Genomic DNA, 7,500 nt, shown 5'->3' with positions numbered 1-7,500 from the left:
TATATATATATATATATATATATATATATATATATATATATATATATATATATATATATATATATATATATATATATATATGATATTGATATTGATATCGGTACAGTGCAGAAAGTGTTGCTAGGCTTACATTCGTCACACATGTTGAACACCGTGATAGGTGGTGATAACACTGTGTGGGAGGCGATAATTCCATGTGGGAATTGAGAACACTGTATGGGAGGTGAGAACACTGTGTGGGAGGTGAGAACACTGTGTGGGAGGGGAGAACACTGTGTGGGAGTGGAGAACACTGTGTGGGAGGTGTGAACACCATAAAGTACAATACGGGCTAGATAAAGGGTCATGACCCGATAGTTAAGATCACACAGTTCCCACGCCTTCAGGTGTGTGTGTGTGTGTGTGTGTGTGTGTTTGCTAACCAAATACATACAGCTGTGATTGTATTTGCCGTTTTGTCTTTTGTAGGTATTGATTTCTAGCTCCTGGGCCGGAGCTGTCACTAAGGCTCATTTTGATGTTCCCTTTCATCTTTCTCCCCTCTAGGGGATGGGGGGGGGGTTCGAATCACAGTTCTTGGCACGACTTTTGAACTGTACACGACTGGTTTTAGAAGCTTTTTTTCCTTAGTGGGCCATGACATACCTATTCGTAAATCTGCGTACGGTACTGCATGCACCACCTGCTAGCATCCCTCAGGCTGATAAAGCACATTTTCGACTCTCCCGTGACTCGAGTCTTTAAACTTTCAACTGTTCCGTCTTCTCCTTGTTCCCCTCTACTTCCATTATTACTATTAGTTTTTTCCATGGGGAAACTCCAAACCCGTAAGAATCATACATCACCTCCAGTCATGTCCACCAGTGTGCCTATGTCTGCCCTATCACGTTCTTTGATTATCATCCTGTGTACTCACGAAGATGTGTGTGTGTGTGGGAGAGTATACACCAAACCTGGTTTACATTCCCTGGTTGAAAAATGAGACGCTTCTATAGTATTTGGGAATCTTCACTGGAGAAACGTTTCACCAGACAGTGGCTATTTTAGTCCAGAACAGAGAAGAATATGACAATGGTATACAGTACCGACAGGTTGACGAGACACCTATGCAACAGACAGGTATTTTTGTTCTTAACTCCGTCTTCGAGGATGATGGACTGATTACATCGTCTTCACATCTCTGTTGCTTCTGCTAATTCTTCTGTACTCGACTGAAGAAGCCTATTGTGTAGGCGAAACGTTTCGTAATAAAGATAACTAACTGTTGCATGTGTCTTATGAAAACAAAGAACAGCTGGCGAAAATTCCAGAATGTTCCACAAGTGTCTCATTTTTCCTCTTGTCGGGTTTCTCAGTCATTTATATCACGTTCCCTGGTACCTGGTGTCTGGGGCCCCTTGTCATACCTCCCCTTCAAACCGTGTATGAATTATGTCCCTATTTGTATTTATTTGGACTTTGGTAACAATTTTGTATGTTACTTCGTGGATTTATTCTCAAGATATTTTTTTTACACACAGGTACTGACACGAGCATAAATATTTAGAACTCTGTTTAGGGAATTCTTAAAATAAAATGTATTGTGTCACTGCAAAATATATTGTAAAATAACTTGAGAGTTAAACCTGAAAAAAATATATAGAGGCTCTTGCATTGAGAAGTTTTGTATATGTATATACATCGAGAAATATATCTCAGTGTTTATAAAGCGAGAGGCATCAGTGTATATACACGGAGAGGTTTTCAGTTTATATACACTTAAGAAATGTGTACATACACACAAAGGTCTTCAGTGTATATACACAGAGGTCTTCTTCAATATATATACGCAGAAACGTCTTCTTCAGTGTATATATATACTTTAGAAATACCTCTCATTGTATATACACATGGAGGCATACTTTAATTTTTATTTAAAAAATTAAAGTGTTCTTGAATAGCAGTACATAGTTGACATGTGACATGCATCCCTAATGACTCACGTTTAATCGTTTTTCAAACCTAATAAACCAACCATCGTGTGGTAGATAAGCATCAAACCTAGTAAATAAAACATGTTAAGTTTCGCACGACACAGCGAACACCTCCTGACGACCAGTTATCAGAAGAGGTGAACAGATATGACGACCATCATAAATCAGAAGGAAATAATATATGTCAAGACTACTGAGAAAGGAAAGACCACGCGTGGAGAGGCGTAACCAAGGCAATAATTCTTTTTGCATCAACAGTAAGTTTATTCAGGTTTACATAAATACAGTTACAGAGATTATCATACATAGCAACATATGTGTAGAGAACCTGGGATAACCCAAAAAAGACAGATTTATTTTCATTAGGGACATTTACTTATCTCCATTGGCAGAAACAATGGCAAAACAAATATAGAAATTAGGGTGTTAGGGTTAAAGCCTATTAAATGCACGAGGGTCAGTTAAGGTTGTTAGTCAACTGTAAAACAATCAATTAAGAAAAACTCCAGTTAAAGGAGCTAAAGAAATGTTGATAATGGTTGAGAGAACCTACAAGTTGATAAATTAGACACATGTGCAACACTGTGTGTCTTTATTGTTGAAACGTTTCGCCACACACATTGACTTCATCAGTCTAATACAAAGAAGAATAATGAAGATAAGGAGATTGAGGTACTCAGTCCATCAATCAAGATTGATGGACTGATTTCACATATATCTAGTTTATCGGGTTTAATTAAACTCGCAATATATATATATATATATATATATATATATATATATATATATATATATATATATATATATATATATATATATATATATTAGGAGATATACATCTCAATGTATATAACGAAAAACTCAGCTTAGCACCCTGGTGTCATACAGTAAGAGTTGCTGCATCACATTAGGTCGTGAGACTGGCGCGTGATGATGGCTCACGATCTAGCTAATATTTATTCGCCCTAGGGTTAATTTGTGTTAATTAACATGGGTGTTTTCCAGTGTTTATGGATGCGTGTGTGCGCCTGGCTTCGTGTGTTCACGTTCTGGTAAACGCTTTCACAACACGGACTGGTTTCATTATTAAATGCTGGTGTACGAGCTTGTATGTGTAGCCTCGCGCTAGTCACTGTTGAAAAGTTTCATGTCTGCCCATCACTGTTGATTTAATTGCCAGTCAGTAAGACAATCACTTAAAAGTGGCTATACACTGGCATTGTTTACAGTCACTACTCGCTAGACTTTAGTTAAAGACTCACGCTTTACTCTATAATATCACTCATTAGCGTGCGTCAAATCACTAGCTGTTCAGTATAGGATCATTCACTATAGTGAAGTTAACATTCACTCTCTAGGCTGTTTATTATATCACCCACTAGCATACATAAACTCGAATCATTGTTATAACCCTTTGTGGAGCAAGGGCTGCAAATGAGCCCTTAAAAAACCTGTGTTTACGTCATCGAGGGGGAATGACAGGCCCAATAAAGGATCAACGCTAGCCTGGATTTATACTCATTCTTTAGTTTGTTTATAAGCTCACCCGCTACTCTGCATAGACTCACTCTCTAGTCCTTATACCCCTCAAGGGAGGTTCCTTGACGCTGGTGAGGGGCTCTTGATCTTGGGAATTGGATCTGTGCTCCGGTTCCCTGAATTGAGCCTGAATACCTTCCATCCCCCTCACATGCGCTGTATAATCCTACAGGTTTAGTGCTTCCCCATGATTATAATAATAATCTAGTCCTTATAAGCTCATTCTTTGTTTATAAGCTCACTTGCTACTAGGCATAGCCTCACTGTCTAGTCTTTATTCATAAGCTCATTTGCTATCCATCATTTACAAGGACGTCACTCATCGTATTTACGCTGACTTATTCCTATCTTAGGCATTAAAACATTCTTGACTGGTCATGAGCAGGGAACAGGCAGCCTTAATGACCCTGGTGTAGTCAGTAGGCTTTAAAACTAATTAAATAACCATTACAAGCTCACTCGTTTCCCAAGTATGACTCTTATTCCTCTCCTCTCGATGTATATAGTCGTGATTCATATGACAGTTGGCAGCGCACTCGCCTCACACACTGAGTGTCCGTGGTTCAATCCCCGGCACGTTGGGCATGTTTCCTTACACCTGTCCCTGTTCACCTAGTAACTAGGTGTTACTTGACTGTTGTGGGTGGCATCCCGGGGGACAAGATTGAAGGGCCACAGCGGAAATAAGACTTAACAGTCCTCAATGACTCACTGACTTTATTGGGTTATCCTGGGTGGCTAACACAAACAAATCTGCCTGGATTTCTTACTCTGCTTCTGCAACATTGTAATCTGCTGGTGATGTATTGATTGCAACACAAAATGCCTATAGCTATCATTCAACTCCCTCTCTGGTTGTTTTGCATCTTTTTTTCGCGATTGTTGCATATATATATATATATATATATATATATATATATATATATATATATATATATATATATATATATATATATATATATATATATATATATATATATATATATATATATATATATATATATATATATATATATATATATATATATATATATATATATATATATATATATATATATATATATATATATATATATATATATATATATATATATATGCAATGAGATCACAGTAAACAGGTGATTTCAGAATATGCAAAACAACCACTCTGAAAGAATAGAGAAATTCCAAGCGCTTTCGTGACTACTCACATTATCAAGGAACTATGAAAGTAAAGCATCCAAGGAAGCTATATAAGGGGTCAGGCCAGCACCTCACTATCAGATCCCACAACGGTTTTAAACACCTGACGCGCGCCGACCCAACTTGGATAGGTCCTTTGCACAACTCGCCCACAAACTATTCTACCCAAGAAAATTTAAAAATTATTATTTGTCCAGTGTATTATTAAATTCAGAGTGGTTGTTTTGCACACACACACACACACACACACACACACACACACACACAGATATATATATATATATATATATATATATATATATATATATATATATATATATATATATATATATATATATGTCATTGTACCCAGATGTTAACATTATATATTTTAAATATATTTTCCTATTTTCAATATGAAAATATATTTAAAATTTAAGTCTGGGACGATAATTACAATATAAAATAATCATGATATATAAAAGTAATAACACGAATTAAAATAGAAATCAGTTACCTTGACTGAATTATATTTTTTATAATAATTTCTTATGAACTTCCTGTTATTAAGACTAGAGGCTTGATGGGGAGAGGGGCCTTGATGCTGTGAAGAGCTCTTGATCCACGGAGTAGGAGTTACTGCTCCCGTACTTGGATCAAGTTTAAAAATCTCCCATTCCCCAGGTGTTGTATGAGCCCCTACGGGTTTAGTACTTCCCGTAAATATGACAATCATATAATTCTTTGGTATATCCCGTTTTCTCCCCTGGTATCCCGTTTTCTACCGTAGCATCCCGTTTTCTATCGTAGCATCCCGTTTTCTATCGTAGCATCCCGTTTTCTATCGTAGCTTCCCGTTTTCTATCATTTTCCGTCTCCATAATTTTGTAATTTTTAACATAATTTGTAGTCAAAATTATAAAACTTCATGCAATTATTTTTTATTTTCAATCTCACAAGTAACACTATACAGCGACGACGTTTCTCCCAAGTGTTAACACCTTTCTTCAGTGTCTGTGTTTCGCCCGTTGTCCTCTCTGTAGACCGATAGTTTAACTTACCCATGTTGTTATATACCTTGATGTCGATGAAGGGCTCTTGATCATATTAAGTGGACAAATCCTTCCATTGCTTGGATCGATCCTGATTTTTTCCATTCCTGTAGGCGCTCTGTGGTCACTATAGGAATAATAATAATATTTGTACAAGTACATGTGTAAGGTATACAGGTCTAGCTGACATCAATGACATACATCCATTCTGTAATATGGAGACCAGAACTGAGCTGCATAATTTAGGTGAGGCCTTACTAATGATGTATAAAGCTGTAGTATAACCTCTGGACTTCTGTTGCTTACACTTCTTGATATAAATCCCAGTGGTGACCTGTACATAGCTCAGTGGTGTAATGCTGTATAGAAAGCCCCTTGTTATGCAGAGCATTTCCTGTAAATTAGGTCAGTTTTGTCCCCAGGATGCGACCTACATCAGTCAGCTAATACCCAAGTACCTACTTACTGCTGTGTGAGCAGGAACAGTAGGTGTCTTAAGGAAACGTGTCCTGTTTCCACTTGTACCGGGGGATCGAACCACGGACCTCAGTGTGTGAGCTGAGTGCCCTGCAAATCGACCAACGGGACACCCAGAAATGATAAGGTAGAGAGGGATAGGCTGTTTGAGAGGAACACCGATGGAAGTTAAAGTCACAGATGAGCCACAGGGATGTTAGGAGGTATTCAGTCTCAGAGTGGTCGGGAAGTGGAATGATCTTGGTGGGCAGGTGGTGGAAGCAGGCTCCGTACATAGCTTTAAGAGCAGGTATGATAGGGCCGCGGAAATTAAGAGGGAGTGAATGTGATGAGTGGCAAGAGGGGGCCAAGAGCTGAGAATCGACTCCTGCAACCACAAATAGGTAAGCATGCACCAGGGTGGGTGTGCACCAGTGGGCGTGCACCAGTGGGCGTGCACCAGGGTGGGTGTGATCGTCTTAGGTTAAGTCTTGGATGTTAAGCCCACGTGGGTTTAACACCCATTTTTCTTTATAATAATATTAAACAGTAATTCACTGGGAGAATGACTGTCTTATTTCATACAGTTCTCACATTTTTCAATATGAGAACATTTTAACAATTATTATAATGTAGATTCTTATTTATGTATAGTTTTTGAAGGCTTAACATTTCTTTTAAAAGAGTCTGTACCTCAGTTACCTTGTTTACAAACACAAGAGATTGTTGGAACTCTCCTGCTGTGCTGTAAATCAACTTGATTTACACTGATTTACACTTGTAAACGACATCCCGTGCTTGCTGGTGCGTTGGTGATCTTTTATTTAAGTTCATGGCGAGAGAAAGAGAGAGTGTGTGTCAATGTTTGTATTGAAGTTAGAAGAGAAATGTCACGTCTTACTCCATGTATGTATTTTTTCAGCTTTCTGTCTCTCCTTTCTACCTCTCTCTCTCTCGAGAGAGAGAGGTGCCTCGTATGCCGGTGAGTGGCTCTTGATTCAAGGATGTGGGCTTATTCTCCCCGTAGGATTGAACCTGAATGCCACTCCATTCCCCATGACCCAAAATGTGTTTAGCGACCCCCCCCTCTCTCTCTCTCTTTATTCCTCTATATCTTTATCGAGAGAATATTAGATAGTTTTTTTTTTCAGATAATCTCGTCGTGGTCTGTAAAGTTTGCTGCTATCTGCATTTCCCAAGTCCTTCAGTATATCTTTTCTCTCTTTTGCTTTATCTTTTTTCTGTATCTTTTTTTTTCCTCCTATTTTTATCTTTCTTTTCTTTTTTCCTTTTTTCTCTTTCTGTTCTCTATCTTTTAT

The 7,500-nt window shown here is 38.0% G+C and overlaps 1 protein-coding gene across 4 annotated transcripts in view; it reads left to right on the top strand.

The window, feature by feature from the left end:
• LOC128693526 (mucin-2) overlaps positions 1–7,500 on the top strand; it is a 156,617-nt gene that overhangs the window by 93,555 nt on the left and 55,562 nt on the right. Inside the window, exon 1 of one of the 4 annotated variants that reach the window (XM_070097410.1) lies at positions 6,908–6,985. The exons of the other annotated variants lie outside the window; for them this stretch is intronic. The gene's annotated coding sequence lies outside the window, so the exon portion shown is untranslated. Of the gene's footprint in view, positions 1–6,907; positions 6,986–7,500 lie in introns of those variants that run through there. 4 annotated transcript variants of the gene reach the window in all.

This window comes from Cherax quadricarinatus, chromosome 57 (assembly GCF_038502225.1).
Source record: "Cherax quadricarinatus isolate ZL_2023a chromosome 57, ASM3850222v1, whole genome shotgun sequence".
Classification (NCBI taxonomy): Eukaryota; Metazoa; Arthropoda; class Malacostraca; order Decapoda; family Parastacidae; genus Cherax; species Cherax quadricarinatus.
This window is presented reverse-complemented; position numbering and strand designations above follow the sequence as displayed.